Source organism: Phoca vitulina, unplaced genomic scaffold (genome assembly GCF_004348235.1).
Source record: "Phoca vitulina isolate PV1807 unplaced genomic scaffold, GSC_HSeal_1.0 scaffold6, whole genome shotgun sequence".
Classification (NCBI taxonomy): domain Eukaryota; kingdom Metazoa; phylum Chordata; class Mammalia; order Carnivora; family Phocidae; genus Phoca; species Phoca vitulina.
The window spans coordinates 73,182,212-73,198,354 of NW_022589709.1; the positions used below are offsets into that span (position 1 = coordinate 73,182,212).

General features: G+C 44.9%; 1 long non-coding RNA gene across 1 annotated transcript in view; it reads right to left on the reverse strand.

The window, feature by feature from the left end:
• Positions 1-16,143, reverse strand: part of LOC116632458 — a 45,742-nt gene that overhangs the window by 19,058 nt on the left and 10,541 nt on the right. Inside the window, exon 2 of the long non-coding RNA XR_004299417.1 lies at positions 6,045-6,128. This is a non-coding gene — a long non-coding RNA (uncharacterized LOC116632458). The remainder of the gene's footprint in view (positions 1-6,044; positions 6,129-16,143) is intronic.

The window sequence follows — 16,143 nt, forward strand, 5'->3', positions numbered from 1 at the left end:
TGTTCTTTTGTGAGGCTCCGGGCGCCTGCGAGGCGGGGGCAGCGCTCCGGCTCTTAAAGGGACACACACAGGGCCCCCTCCCCGCCTCCCACCACTCCCCTGAGGCTCAAAAAAAAGACGAAAAAAAAAAAATACAGCCGCCCCAAGGCGCCACCTCCGGGGGCTCGCGCGGCCGGAATGCGGGGGCTGCTGCCCGAGCCGCTCCCCGGCCGCGACCCGGATCGCGTCCCCTCCCCCACGGCGTCCCCTCCCGGAGGACGTGAGGAGACCGCTGCGGCGCACCCCTCTGATGGATGTTGCGGCCCGGGGCCATCTCCCGCGCAGGGGGCAGGCAGGGGGCGGAGGCGCGCCCGCCCCACGGTCCCCCCCGCCTCCCCGGCAACCCCTGGGCCGGCTTCGGACCTCCGGGTAGTTTTAACCCCCCTCCCCCAAACCCTTCGCCTCGAATTTTCCAGCCCCCAAACTCTGGATTTATGGTTAAAATGTCAACGTACGCACACGAGGTTTATAAAACGCCAAAGCGGAGAGAGGCTTCCCGAGCTGTAGGAGTAATGAGAATCAGATGGCTAGGACCAGAAAAATAAATATTCAACTACCCTCCTGGGATTTCCTTCATTCAGTCATCTAATGGGTATTTTTTTTTTTTAACAAGCGCTGGTCACCATCCTAGGCCCTGTACAACACGAACAGGACAGACATTGTCCCTGCCCCCAGGGGGCTTAGATTCTCATCTAAACTAATGATTACTGCCTCTGCAGGGCCGTTGTAAGGCTAAACAGGGACATGGTGTTTAGCCTTACAACCTAAGGATGTGGTGGCTGGATGGTGGATGGATGGATGGATGGATGGGAGGGAGGGATTATTTCACATGCTGTAATAAAGGACGGTGGTATTCTAGAATTGCAGCTTCCTATAGGAGGACCTCCTTGAGTTGGTGACCAAAGAATGGGTTGAGGGGTCCAGCAGTATTACCTGGAAAGAGACTAGAAGCAGGGGCAGCACCCCTAATCATAGCCAAGACCACCTAAAGGGCATTCCAGGGATGGATTTCCCTCCCAAGGACAAGCTTTGGAGGTTGGCGTCCAGGATGAGAGAGACCTGGGTCCTTCTGGTCTGGCTGTCTAACCCACGTAAGTGCCTTCCCAGCTCCAGGCCTCACACTTGCTTCACTTAGAAACAGAACACTGAACTAAATTCAGTAGTCTCAATCCTGGGTGCAAAATAGAATTCTCCAGGGTGATTTTCAAAAGCAGTGATCCCGGGTGCCTGGGTTGCTCAGTCCTTAAGCGTCTGCCTTTGGCTTAGGTCATGATCCCAGGGTCCTGGGATCGAGCCCCCCATTGGCATCAGGCTCCCTGCTCTGCAGGAACCCTGCTTCTCCCTTTCCCACTCCCTCTGCTTGTGTTCCCCCTCTCATTGTCTCTTTCTGTCAAATAAATAAATAAAATCTTAAAAAAAAAAAAGCAATGATCCCCCTGATCCCGCCTCAGACCAATGTTATCAGAATCTCTGACAATGAAGCCTAGACACTGGCATTTTCTTTAAGGCTCCCTGGCTGACTTCAGTGTGCAGCCAGAGTCAAGAGCCAGTGACCTAGATGATCTCTAAAATCTAGGTTTAAAGTGCAGTGAGAGCTATTTGGACTTAGTGTATAATCATTCACATCATTGAGTACTTGCCATCTACCATATAATGTACCAAATATGTCATGCATGTATTTTATTTAAGTTCCAGAGGAAAACCCTACCAAATTAGATAGGTACTACTATTATCCTCATTTTACAGATGAGGAAACTGAGGTACAGAGAGCAAATTTGGTCAAGAGCTTGAAACCTCTAAGCTGGAGTGCCTTTCCAGTGACAAGAAGCAAATTTCTACCTAATGGAGTTGTTACTCACACAGAAGAGCTACCAAGAGAAGAGCATGGGGTACTTCGAGTGAACACATCTTGGATGCAGGCACGGGACTGGCCTGGTCATTCTGATAGCCCCACAGTGTGCACGCCCAGAGTGCACGTCCCAAATGATAAGAGTGTAACTCTAAGAAAACAGCCTTTCATGTTTCTCCGCATTGATCTTGGTCATTTTCAAAGATGATTCCCATAAAATGTGGGGTTTTACCTTAGGCAGACAGAGGAACCATTTGGCTGGGTGAGGAGAAAGAACTTCCTGTGTACCCCAGTATGGCCAGGACAGAATACACTCACCCGCCCCCACTCCCTCCCATATGGGGCCCACCACCGCCTTTCCCACCTTTTGACCGCCTTCCCATTTGTGCAGTTCTCTGAGGCAGGACCCAGAGGACGGCATGTTAAGTGGGAGCTGAGAGAGGTTCCCAAGGACGTGAAAGATCAGTTAAAGCAGAGATTAGGAAAAAGGGAAGATGGTCTATTCTTAAAGTGGAATACTGTGCTGCCGTTAAAAAGGGGAGAGCTGTACGGATAGATTCAAAAGGTGCTCGTGATACACAAGGTACAGAACAGGATCTTCTCACTGATATTTATATAAACACCACACACACTGGGCGCCTGGGTGGCTCAGTTGTTAAGCGTCTGCCTTCGGCTCGGGTCATGATCCCAGGGTCCTGGGATTGAGCCCCACATCGGGCTCCCTGCTCGGCGGGAAGCCTGCTTCTCCCTCTCCCACTCCCCCTGCTTGGGTTCCCTCTCTCGTTGTGTCTCTCCCTCTGTCAAATAAATAAATAAATAAATCTGAAAAAAACAAACAAAAAAACACCACACACACACACACACACACACACACACACTAGCAGAACCATCTGGAAGGACAGATTCCAAACTGTTACTAGTGATGACTGGGCAGATGCACGGGGGTGGAGGTACACGGTAGGGCAGTGTGTTGTATTAATGGCATACTTTTACTTTCTCCATTAATCACCCTATTATTTAAATTGTTGACAGCAACTATATATTAATTTTTTTAGATAAAGGGACATCAATTTATAAATCAAAAGAAATACTAAAAAGGGGAGCATAAAAGCCCATGCCAGGCCCCAGGAATTCTGTCCAGGATAGGCCCCCAGCAAGGTCATCTTTGCCAAGCCTTCCAGCCAGTGTTAGTGGCCCCATTGCTCTCCCCTGCTTGCTCTCTTCTCAGCATGCCATTCCAGTGGCAGCCTCTTACCTGGTCAGCTGCTTCCCCTCCAGTCAGGGAGTGGCCCAGGGAATTTTTGGGTTACAGAAGATGGATCTGAGAGCTAGTGGCCCCAGTTGATGTAAGAGATGACAAAGCTTATTTGGGAGGGAAAAATTGCCCAAGATGCTACTTGCCAGCAGAGGTGGGTAAAGGGCGTGGCGTTCATGTTAAGGACTCTGACTTCCCTGTGCTTCTGTGTGTTGCTTTGGAAGCTGAGAAATGGAAACTGACACACCAAGACCTGAAGAAAAGAATAGTGCTTTGTGGTCAGAACCTTTTCCCCAAAATCCAAAAGGCTAGGGGCAAGGGTCCGCTTATAACATTATATGCAGGACAGTCCCCCTCTAATGAGGACCTGATAACTTGGCAACTTCATGGCCTGCATGAACAGCAGGAGGTGGACTTTCCTTCCCTAGGGAGGAATAGTCTAGCCACTCTCTGCTTCCTCTTTATGTTTTCTTACATCTTTGTCATTTATAAACAGCATAATGTTGTGGTTAAGAGCAGGAGCTAAGAAGACAGAGAACCCAGGTGGGATTCTGCACCACTTCCCTAAGCCTCCATTTCCTCTAAAATGGGGATAATAATAGTACTTACCTCATGGAGTTGTCTGCTAAGAATTAAATGAGATAATGCAGGAAAAGTCCTGAGCCCTGTACCTGGCACATGCAGTGAATAGTAACTGTTGGTTTTATAACTAACAATAACAAGATCCACAGCAGTTATGAACTGTACCTTATGAACTGTACCTTTAAAATGACAATAAGGAAGGTGACTGACGTTCACACACTTACTCGTTTACACATCTCTTTTTTTTTTTAAGATTTTTTTAAATTTATTCATTCGAGACATAGAGATACAGAGAGAGAGCGAGAGCACGAGCAGGGGGAGAGGCAGAGGGAGAAGCAGGCTCCCCGCTGAGTCAGGGGCCGGACATGGGGCTCGATCCTACATCCCTAGGATCATGACCCGAGCCCAAAGGCAGATACTTAACCATCTGAGCCACCCAGGCGCCCCTCGTTTACACATCTCTAACATAAGTCCGAATCTAAGCTTCTAGAATTAGAAGTCTTTTTTTTTTTAGGATTATTTATTTATTTATTTATTTGCAGAGAGAGACACAGCGAGAGAGGGAACACAAGCGGGGGAGGGGAGTGGGAGAGGGAGAAGCAGGCTGCCCGCTGAGCAGGGAGCCCGATGCAGGGCTCGATCCCAGGACCCTGGGACCATGACCTGAGCCAAAGGCAGATGCTTAACGACTGAGCCACCCAGGCGCCCCTAGAATTAGAAGTCTTCCACAAGACCTGTGTCCACCAAAATCCTACATAGCTGAGCCTCCAGTGCATCCAAAAATTATCACGTTCCTCTGAAGTCATTCAGTAAGACGCTAATTTACTTGGCTTTTACATTTGCTAGCTGCCGTACAGACGGATCAGGACAAATAAATTCCTTCCTTCCAATCAGGCCTGGCCATCTTGGAATCTTCCCAAAGCCCTTAGAAATAGGAATCCTTCCTTTCATTTTTTTTTTTTTTTTTTTTTAATCTCTATTCCCTCTTCAGTCTAGTTAGGAGAAAGAAAGTTTCTGGGGGTAGGAGGTTTAAACTGATGGGCCATTAACAGGATAACAAAGCAAAAGGAATTTTCCAGGTCACCAGCCAACAACTTTAGAGTGGTATTTAAAATTCACTTGCTTAGGGGGAGGGAAAGAGGATGGTCAGGAGAGGGTGGGGAAGGATTTCTCCCAGCTGATGGGGAACTGGGGAACGCCCTTTTTTATGGTTAGCAAAACCAGTAAACACCTTAACAAGCTGCTTGGTTTCTGGGCTGATCTTTTATCACAGTACTTAAGATGCAGATACTGAAAAGAAAACAAACGTCAGTCTGCTGAATCCATGAAGAAAATGGTCTCCTTGGTTTCAGATTTAGGGAACATCTGGATCCCTGCTACAATACAACATATCCATAAATTTCTTCTGAGCCCACTGAATAGACAAAGACACAGACACACACAAACTACACTCTCTCATCCATAACTTGCCTTATTCCAGCTGTGACAAAGTTCAGTAGAAGAGTCATGGTCATGCTGTGTTCCCCCACCCCAAGTTTGTATTTTGGAAAATTTATTTGTTGGCAGTCTGGAAGTCATTGGGGAAGGCAGCTTCAGCACTTAATTGGTAAAAAGAAATACTCTTCTAGGGATCACCTTTGCTGCTGAAGGAAGAATGACCAGCAAAGAGTCCTGCTGAAATTTGGCAGCTGAGCCTTTCCACCTCCCTATTCCACTCTCTCCTCTCTCACAGTGCACTGCTTCAGGAACCTGCGCAGCCCTGGCAGCTTCTGGAAGCCCCACCAAGTTACACAAGGCTGCTTAAGTAGTAGTTGTACACAGTTTTAGGTTTTTCTAGTACAATGATTTCCAAACTCTTTAAAACTCAGCAGAATCCTTTCCAAAGGAACACAAAGGAAAAATAGATTGATTAAAACTATTGCTTCTGGGGCGCCCGGGTGGCTCCGTTGTTAAGCGTCTGCCTTCGGCTCAGGTCATGATCCCAGGGTGCTGGGATAGAGCCCCGCATTAGGCTCCCTGCTCAGAAGGAAGCCTGCTTCTCTCTCTCCCACTCCCCCTGCTTGTGTTCCCTCTCTCGCTGTGTCTCTCTCTGTCAAATAAATAAATAAAATCTTAAAAAAAAAAAACAAACAAAAAACACAACTATTGCTTCTGGTAGGAGCCAATCACAAGGTTGCTCAAACGGGTCCTTGGGATTAAAAAAAAAAATCACTATTTTCGAATATCACTCCACTATTACTTTAGGTAATTTTGTCATTACAATCAAGTCCAAACTCCTATTAGGTCTTTAGAACCCTATTTGATCCAGCCCCTGCCTACCTGAGCTTCATTCGGTTATTCCCATGTTGTCGGCTCTCTTGATTTACTCCTTGATTTTGGTGGTGCAGGTCCTCCACTAGCTTCCTGGGAAGAGATACATGGGAGGTAAATTTTTTTGAAAGCTTGTATTTCAGCATATATCTTGCCTTTTGTTCTCTCTTCATATTTTGACTGGTAGTTTTTCCAGGTATAAAAATCTAGGTTGTAAATCATTCCCAGCAAGCCTAGGCCTCTCCAGCATCTAGGTGTTTGAACTGGAAGTTCCTCTTGCATAGAACACACATGCCTCATGCTCACCCCCTGCCCTTGTGTAGATAATACTTCATTGTTCTTTTTCTTTTTTAAGATTTTGTTTTTTTTAAGTAATCTCTATACCCAAAGTGGGGCACGAACATACAATCCTGAGATCAAGAGTCATATGCTCCGTCAACTGAGCCAGCCAGGTGCCCCACACCTCATTATTCTTGTCAGGGAAACTTACCTGCCCAACCACATATCCCTCTTAGTTGCTCCCACAACTTGGTGGTTACCCCTCGTTACACTTCTTACACCATATTATCACTACCTATTTACTTATCTGTGCCCTGCTCTAGTTTGTGAGCATGAGGGCTAAAAACACAGAGCCACAGTGCCACTCGATAAATATTTGTAGAACAACAAAATAAATGAATGGTTGTGATATTTTTTTAAAGATTTATTTATTTATTTGAGAGAGAGAGAGAGAATGAGCCCAAGCACGAGCGGGACGGGCAGAGGGAGAGAGAGAATCTCAAGCTGACTCCATGCGAAGCCCGGAGCCCAACACGGGGCTCGATCCCAGGACCCTGGTATCACAACCTGAGCCAAAACCAAGAGTCAGACACTCAACTGACTGCACCACCCAGGCGCCCCAGATGATATTTTTTATTATAAGACACAATGTACAGTAAAATGTTTGACAAATGCCCTTACCAGCTGGTACATGCTGGGGGAGTAGAAAGCAGGACTAGTCTCAGGGAAGATATGCCACCTTGAGACTAAGAGCATAGTTAAGAACACTTATAATTTCTTGCTCAATATGTGCCTTTCATGAGGACAGGGACCACATCTGGTCCCAACAATCAGACCATAATGACAGCTTAATAAAGAACTGTTGAGTGAATGAACTGGTCCAGACAAAGGGAGTCCTATGCATTACACGACCAAGAAAGCAGAGAGAAAAAGTCCCTACACTGTCTTACAGTCATAGGAAAAAGGGAGGTTTGGAATGAAAACACAATTCCTCATCGGCTCCCACCCCACCTCCAGTAGAAAACCCTCTCCCAATTCCCTGTTCCAGATATAGGCATTCCCTTCTTTGGACACATGGATTTGAAGCCCCTCAACTATCTGGCTTGAATCCTTGTTTTTGTAGTCTGTTTATTTTCAACCCGCAGGTCCTGTTGCCTCCTCTCCCTCTCTCCCTTTACAGCAGCTTTCACCGCGACCCTCCTGCTTCATTCCTCTAGTATGGAGGAGTGAGGCCTCCATCACCCCACACCTACATTTTCCCATGGCTCTGTCCTTCACTCCAAGTCATTTTGACACCTCTGTCAGATTAATCTCTCTGAAGCATCACTTTGCAGTGTCTCCTCACTGCCCCAAAATATCTTCAGAGGCTTTTGACTTCCTCTCGTGTTAAGTCACAACTCTTCTGCCAGTTTTCAACCTTCAGAATGACTTCTGAATGCTCTGTTTTCCCTCCTCACACACACCATCTCACTTATCACACATACACAACTCCCAAAGATTAGGCAAGATGCCTCACTGTCTCAGAAACAACAGAGCAGACTTCTGCACAACTTGTGCATTCTCTTCTCTGGAATGTTCTCCCCACCCCTCTCTTAATCCAATCCATCCTTCCAGACCTGATTGAAATCTTTCCTCCTCCAAGATGCCTTTATTTACAACTTCAGGCCTTGCACATCTTTCCAAATTTAAAATCCAAATAGCACTTATCATCTTTGCAGCCCAGTTACATCTGGATGTGTGCCTTATATAAAACCCTATATAGCCCACAGGCATTGGTGCAGTCTCCCCCAACTAGCCTGGCTGCTCCTTGATGGTAAGGATGTCCTGTTCTTGGACCTGAGGGCCCTAGAGTTCAACACAGAGTAGTATTCAGGAGGTGGTAAGAGAGCTGCCTTCAGAAACAGACAAACTAGGGTTAATCCCAGCCCTACCAATTCTAATTGTGTGTATTTGGACTCTCTGAGCTTCAGTATTCTCATCTGTAAAACTGGGATAATAATAGTGCTATCTCATAGGTTTGATGTGAAAATTTAAATGAGATAATGCTAAGTAAAGCAATTTGCGCATTGTTTTAATACAGGATAAGTACTCAGTACGTGTTAACTATTGTTATTAGAGACTCCAATCCCTGTTCTTGGAGTTGAACTTTGGCCTTGATTTTGCTTGAGACTTTCTGTCACTGAGCCAGCCTTGCAAATAGTGATTTCCTGCCAATCCCTGCCTCTGTGTCCACCCTTGGCTGGTCAAAGCATTCTCTGTAAGCGGTGGCTAAGAGAAAGTTCCATCATGCAAAGTCATCTCAGGCCCCACCTGTGGTTCCTCCTGCCCTCAGCACTACTGGATTCAGTGCTGAATTGTTTAGTACCTTTGGTTTGTGAACCTTAAGCTTTTCTTTTTTCCACTTCTTCTTTATCACTATCATTGTATTATAAAAACAATATATGCTCATTTTTTTTTAAGTACATAAAAATATAAAGAGCAAAAGTCTCACTCCTCACCCAAACCTCCATTCCTACTCTTTAGAAGAAACCAGTTAGCAGTTTCTCATGTGTATTTCCAGAAAACACGGCTATAGAAACATACACACACATACACTTTTCTGTGGCTTTATTCACTTAATAATCAGTCTTGAACATCTTTCTCTACCTATACCTGATAGGGTCACCACACACTGTTCAATGGCAACTTAGATTTTTTTTTTTTTTAAGATTGTATTTATTTATTTGAGAGAGAGAGTGTGTGAGTGGGGAGGGGCAGAGGGGGAGGGAGAAAGAATCTGAAGCAGACTTGGCACTAAGTGCAGAGCCCGACATGGAGCTCAATCCCACAACTACCAGATTACAAACAGCTGAAACCACAAATCGGATGCCCAACCAACTGCACCACCCAAGTGCCCCTTAGATTTCTTTTGTAAAAAGCAACCAAAGTTGATTTCATCAATCCCCTACAGATGGGCATGTAGGTTGCTACTACTAAAACAATGGGATGAACATCCTTGTATATATATTTCTGTGTACTCCTTAAGTCTTCAGGGTTCTGATTGCCAAATTAGACTAGATTGGGGGTGATTCATCAAATTTGGTTCTACCTCCCAAGTCTCCACCCAAATATAGCATTCAGTTCCTATACCCACTGACTCACTGCTCAGTGGTGTGACTACCTTCCTCTTCACTTTAAAATAGAAGAAAGAGGTCACTGGACTGTTTCCTCATGATCCCACTCAAAAAGAGTTAACAGAAGCCATGTTTCTCCCTTTATCTGGAACCAGAGGGGAAATCCCAGGCATTGGGGAATACGATTTCAGAATCAGGCTGTGTTCTCAGGTAGCCCTGAGGTAGCCCCAGAGAAGGAAGGAAACACGTTTTTGGTTCATAAGACACAATCCCAGCTGTTTTCAGTGGGGCTGAGGGGGATGTGAGTGTGACAATAAGGACAGTAGCTGAGACAGGCTTCAGGTAGTAGCTGGGGGATGGTGAACACATAGGGCTTTCATCAGCAGTGACTCGGCATTATTATCCTAGCCCACATCCGTCCCTTTACACCATGTCCTTGCTCAGGCCAAGGACAGGATGGAACAGCAGGAACTTTGCTTATCCCCAGCTCAGCCTGACTCATGCAGGACCCCAAGCCAGCCCCTTACTGTACCCTGGGGGAAGCTCCAGGGGCCTGGGTGAAACTAGGGCTGGAAAAAGTTGTCCCTGGGATGTATCTAAGTTGTTTACATATAACTCTATGACCCACAGCGAGCTACCAAACCATTTTAAGCTTTGGTTAGCCCATTCCCCTATCTATAAAAAAAAGTAAATGCAACACCAATAGTCCATGTGTTACACTGTCCTTGAAGGCAGGAGGTATACTTAACAAGAACATGGCATTGCATAAGCAGTCAATAAATCTCTGATACTTGCTTCACTGATATCTCCCTCTTGCCTAGCACAGTGCCCGATTCAGAGTAGGTGCTTAATTAAAAATTTTTTCAATGAATGAATGAACAACCTCTTCATTTCTGAAGGGCAGACAGGAAAATTGCAAAATAACCCCCAAGGCCTTTCCAACCTCATGTCACCCTATTCTCTTCCTTACAGTGTGGAAGTTTACTGATAATGGAGTTTGGTTGGGTTCATTCAATTCATTTTCTCTCTCTCCCTCTCTCTCGCTCTCCTTTTCTTCCTCCCTCTCTTCCTCCCTCCCTCCGAGAAAAGATGTTCTATTCCCCCTGGTTTGTCCTCAAGACCCAGCCACATCAAAGAATAAGCTCAAGGCCAAGGTCCTGGAATGCAGCCTCACCTTAGAGTTTCTAAAGAGAAACCAAGTCCTAGGACCATGGAAAATCAGAGGAGGGAGGAAAGAAAATTCATTTATTCATTTAATAAATATATATGTGGAATATCTATTGTGTCTAGAAGTGAAACCAAAAGCTTGCTGCTTGGCCTTCCTCTACTCTCTTGCCATGCTGTCATCTTCCTCAAACCCTCAAAGCCTGATCTCCAAATGCCTACTGAAAAGCCTTCCTTGTAGGTAGTCCTCAGGTACTCCCACTGTTAATGCAGATGCCCTTGCCCCTTCTTGTTCCTCACTACCTCTCTCCCAGCACCTTTCTCATCCTTTGGTTTCCCTCCTCTGCCCCTGATTCTTGCCTTCTGTTGTGAGCCTAACTGCATCCCTCCAAAATCCATGTTATAGTCCTAACCCCCTGCACCTCAGAATGTGACTGCACTTGGAGATAGGGTCTTATAAACATTTTATTTATTTATTTATTTGAGGGGGAGAGAGAGAAAGTGAGTGAGCATGAGCGAGGGAAGGGGCAGAGGGGGAGGCAGAGGATCTCAAGCAGACTCTGCACTGAATGCAGAGCCTTATGGAGAGCTCGATCTCATGACCCTGAGATCGTGACCTGAGCTGAAATCAAGAGTCAGATGCTGGGGCGCCTGGGTGGCTCAGTCATTGGGCGTCTGCCTTCGGCTCAGGTCATGATCCCAGGGTCCTGGAATCAAGCGCCGCATCAGGCTCCCTGCTACTCCCTCTCCCTCTCCCACTCCCCCTGCTTTTGTTCCCTCTCTCAGTCTCTCTCTCTCTGTCAAATAGATGGATGAAATCTTTAAAAAAAAGAGTCAGATGCTCAACCAACTGAGTCACCCAGGCGCCCCTGGAGATAGCGTATTTATTTATTTATTTATTTATTTTTAAAGATTTCATTTATTTATTTGAGAGAGAGACAGACAAGAGAGAGAGTGAGAGAGAGCATGAGAGCGGGGTGAGGGTCAGACAGAGAAGAAGACTCCCTGCTGAGCATGGAGCCTGATGCAGGGCTCGATCCCAGGACTCCAGGATCATGACCTGAGAGGAAAGCAGACACTTAACCAACTGAGCCACCCAGGCGCCCCTGAGAGAGGGTCTTTAAAAAGTAATTAATAAAGTCATTAGGGTGGGCCCTAATTCAATATGACTGGTGGATTTATCAGGATACAGGCAGAGGGCAGACCATGTGAAGACAAGGAGAAGATGGACATCTACAAGCGAAGGAGGGAGGCCTAAGAAGAAACCAACCCTGTTGGTATTTTGATCTCAGACTTCTAGCCTACAGAATTGTGGGAAAATAACTTTCTATTGTTTAAGGCACCCAGTCTGTGGTACTTTGTTACAGCAGCCCTAGCAAACTATTACACCCCTGTATTGTAAGTCACAGTCATCACCCCCAAAGATCCCATCCTCTTCTATTAACCCACCTCCATGGCCTAAACTATCATCCCTCCCCTTCCCAGTGGCCTACTCAGGTTAACACATCCATACACTGAAACCTGAACTCTCATTCAGATCCCAGCTCCAAATTCCAGCTGCCTACCAGACTCTTATGCCTGAATTGTTTTGCCAATCCTGAAACCTCAAGAGGTCTAAAACCACAAAATCCCTGTAGGTCAGCCCAACCACCCTTGCTTTACCCATAAGGAAACTGAGGCACAAAACAAAAACAAACTTGGCTCTCTTCCCAACTTCCCTATTCCTAAAAGCACCATCTATCTGGTCACTCAAAAATGTGGAATCATCTTTTACTCTGCCCTTTTTCCTCCCTCAGAGCCAATCAAGGAACTTCCAATGGATTCCAAAACAAGATAGAGCTAGGGACACCTCAGGAATGGTCCAAGCAAATATAAATTCTCTCTAAAGGACTACAATTTTAACCAATGCATTCAGGAATGCCCATAAAGTCCTAAGAAACTGGGCCTAAGCTAAAAACCACAAAACACACAAGGAAACAAGGCACCATAAGTGAGAATCGCAGGAACAACAGACCTACATAATCATATCCATAAAAGTATGACATAGAAATTATCAAGTACAGGGGCGCCTGGGTGGCTCAGTCGTTAAGCGTCTGCCTTGTGTTCCCTCTCTTGCTGTAAAAAAAAAAAAAAAAAAAAGAAATTATCAAGTACAGAAAGTGAATATATCTTTCCTTCCTTCTTTCTTTCTTTTCTTCTTTTTTTTTTTTTTTTGAGAGAAAGAGGGGGGGCACAAGAGGGGGGAGGAGCAGAGGGAGAGGGAGAGAGAGAATTTTTTTTTTTTTTAGTAAAGTGACATAAATTTACTAAGTTAAGATACAGAAAAAGCTCTCAAGAATGAAAAGGGTCCTGATAGTGTTGCCCAGGAGAGAGAGAATCTTAAGCAGCCCCCATATTTCAGCGCAGCACCTGATTCTGGGCTCAATCTCATGACCCTGAGACCATGACCTGAGCCAAAATCAAGAGTTGGATGCCTCACCGACTGAGCCACCCAGGCGCCCGTATTTCAAGAAATAAATGTGAGCCTTAAATATATGACCCAGGGGTAAAAGACTAAAAAAGTAACCAAGCCAATTTTGAAAAAAATTGAAACTAAGATGAATCCAGTAGCAGATTAGATACTGTTAAAGGCAGAATTAATTTACTAGAAAATGGATCTGAAGAAATCTAAAAAGTGACCCAAAAATACAGAGAGATGAAGAATACAAAGAACTATATATGTGACATTGGAGGATAGAATAAGATGGTCTAATATATATTTAATTGTATTTACCAAAGAAAATGAAGGAAAGAATAAGAAAGAGGAGTGTTTGTAGAGTTAGGACCAGGACTAGAGTGAAGTGAGTGAGGTACCTAGGGCATAAAATTTATTTTAGACACTCATTCTCAGGGCCAATTCTGCATTTACACAAGCTCAAGAATGAGTGTCTCCTAAAATTTGGTGCCCCAGGCACCTCACTGGCTTCACACTGGTGCTGGCCATGCTGAGAATTTTTCCAAATTGTTGTAAGACAGCAAACTCCAGATTCAGACGTCCCAAGAAGGATGAAGAAAAATATATTCACAACTACTTACATCATAGTGAAACTGCAAGGGCCTGGGACAAATATAGATTAATAACAAAGAAACTGAAGTTAGACTGACAGTAGACTTCCCAGCAGCCACAATGGGAACCAGAAGGGTATCTTCAATGTGCTGAGACAGAGTAACTGTTGTTCGAGAATTTTATTCAAGAATTTAAATATGAGGGTGAAAGAAAGTAAATTTCAAACCAATGAAAACTGAGAGAATTTACTACCAACAGACACTGAAGGAAATTCTAAAGGATGAATTTCAGGCAGAAGGAAAGTAATCTCAGACACTCTTATAAGAAGGAACAGGGAACAAAGAGATTAGTGGTTCTGTAAGCCACCAATGAACAATATTTGACCATAAAAGAAATGATAATGTCTCATCTCTCCTGAAAAAATGAAAAAAATTAAAAATTAAAAAAGAATGAAAACACTGAACTATAGCAGAATATAAAGGGGGGTAGGTAGAGACTTAAGGATTTAAGTTAATTTAAGGTCTTTGTATTAAATTGTTTAAGAGGGTAAAAATTGTGATTAATTTTTAAATATCTAGGGGATCCACTAAAAGAATAGAGAGACTGTAACTTCCATGGCAATCAATAGGAAAGAATGGGATAACTAAAAAACAAAACAAAAAACAAACAAAGCAAAACAACTCAGTCCACAGGACGAGAAAGTAGAAGGAAAAGCAGAAATAAAAACCAGCACCTAGGGGAGGCTATGCACGTATTGGGGTAGGGAGTATATGGGAAATCTCTGTACTTTCTTCTCATTTTTGTTATAAATCTTTTTTTCAAAAAGATTTTATTTATTTATTTGAGACAAAGAGAGACAGAGATAGTACCAGTAGGAAGGAGAGGGAGAAGCAGGCTCCACGCTGAGCAGGGAGCCCAACTCAGGGCTCGATCCCAGGACTCTGGGATCATGACCTGAGCGGAAGGCTGATGCTTAACCGACGGAGCCCCCCAGGCACCCCTCATTTTTGTTATAAATCTAAAACTGCTCGGGGTGCCTGGGTGGCTCCATCAATTAAACATCTGCCTTCAGCTCAGGTAATGATCCCAGGGTCTTGGTATCGAGTCCCAGTGGCTCCCTGCTCAGCGGGGAGTCTGCTTCTCCCTCTCCCTCTGCCCCTCTCCCTGCTCATGCTCTCTTGCTCTCACACTCTTGCTCTCTCTCAAATAAATAAATAAAATCTTTTTAAAAAAAATCTAAAACTGCTCTAAAAAGTCATCTTAACACATACATACACATGACAAATAGCACAAAATAAGACAGAAAGAAATCTAACTAATTCAATCATTTTCAGTTCTCATATAAATACATGCAAATTGAAATGTACTGCTCTGCATTGAAAAGACAAAGCTTGGGGGTGCCTGGGTGGCTCAGATGGTTAAGCGTCTGCCTTCGGCTCAGGTCATGATCCCGGGGTCCTGGGATCGAGCCCCACATCGGGCTCCTGGCTCGGCGGGGAGCCTGCTTCTCCCTCTCCCTCTGCCTCTCTCCCTGCTCATGCTCTCTCTCTATCTCTCTCAAATGAATAAATAAAAAATCTTTAAAAAAAAAAAAAAAAAAAGACAAAGCTTGTCAGGGTGGCTAGAAACCAAAATCCAGTAATATGTGCTTGTTACAAGTAAGACAAAGGAGTTTAAGTAACTGCTAAAGTTTCCTCCCGCTTCATCCATCCAATGTGATTGCCCCAGAAAGTCAAACAGAATAAATTTGGTCATCTGAGGAGAGTTTGATAAAGGAACTATTTGCAAACATTTGGCCGGACCATAAGGAAACCGCACGAATAGTGCGACACCCTGGAACTGGGAAAAACTGGCCTCCAATATCACCTCTAGGACAGACAGAATGACATAGTCCCTAACACACACACTCACACACATACATCCCACAGCTTCAAGACTTTTAATAGTATCCCATGGTCCTTAAGAAGGATCAAACTGCACATCCTTACAGAGCCTCCAAAGCCTTCTATGATCTGACCCCTCTCCCCTATCTCTAGCTGTTTCTGGGCCCAGAGTCCACTGGATTTTCAATCCTTTAGTCACAGTGGCTTTCTCTTACAACCTTGGGTTCACCATGCCTGCTCCCTCCCATCTGAGGACCTTTGCGTGTGCTGTTCTCGGCCTGGACTACTTCTCGCTCCACCCTCCAAACCCACTTATCACCAGCCATCCTTTTGGGCTGAGCTCAGGTATCACTAGATACTAGAGGAACTTTCCCAAAGCCCCGGCCTTCATTATATACCCTCAGGGCATTGATACCTCTCCTGCAGAGCACTGATCACTGGTGTCACTTTGTATTTATACTTGTGCAGTTGTTTGATAAATGTTTGTCTCACTAGACTGGAAGCTCCATAAGGGTAAGAATGGCACTCTTTATACTCACATCTGTGCAGTGCCTGGCACCTGGCGCCTAGCAGAAGCTCAATCAATACTGATGAATAAAGGAATGAAAACATCCCTACTAAGA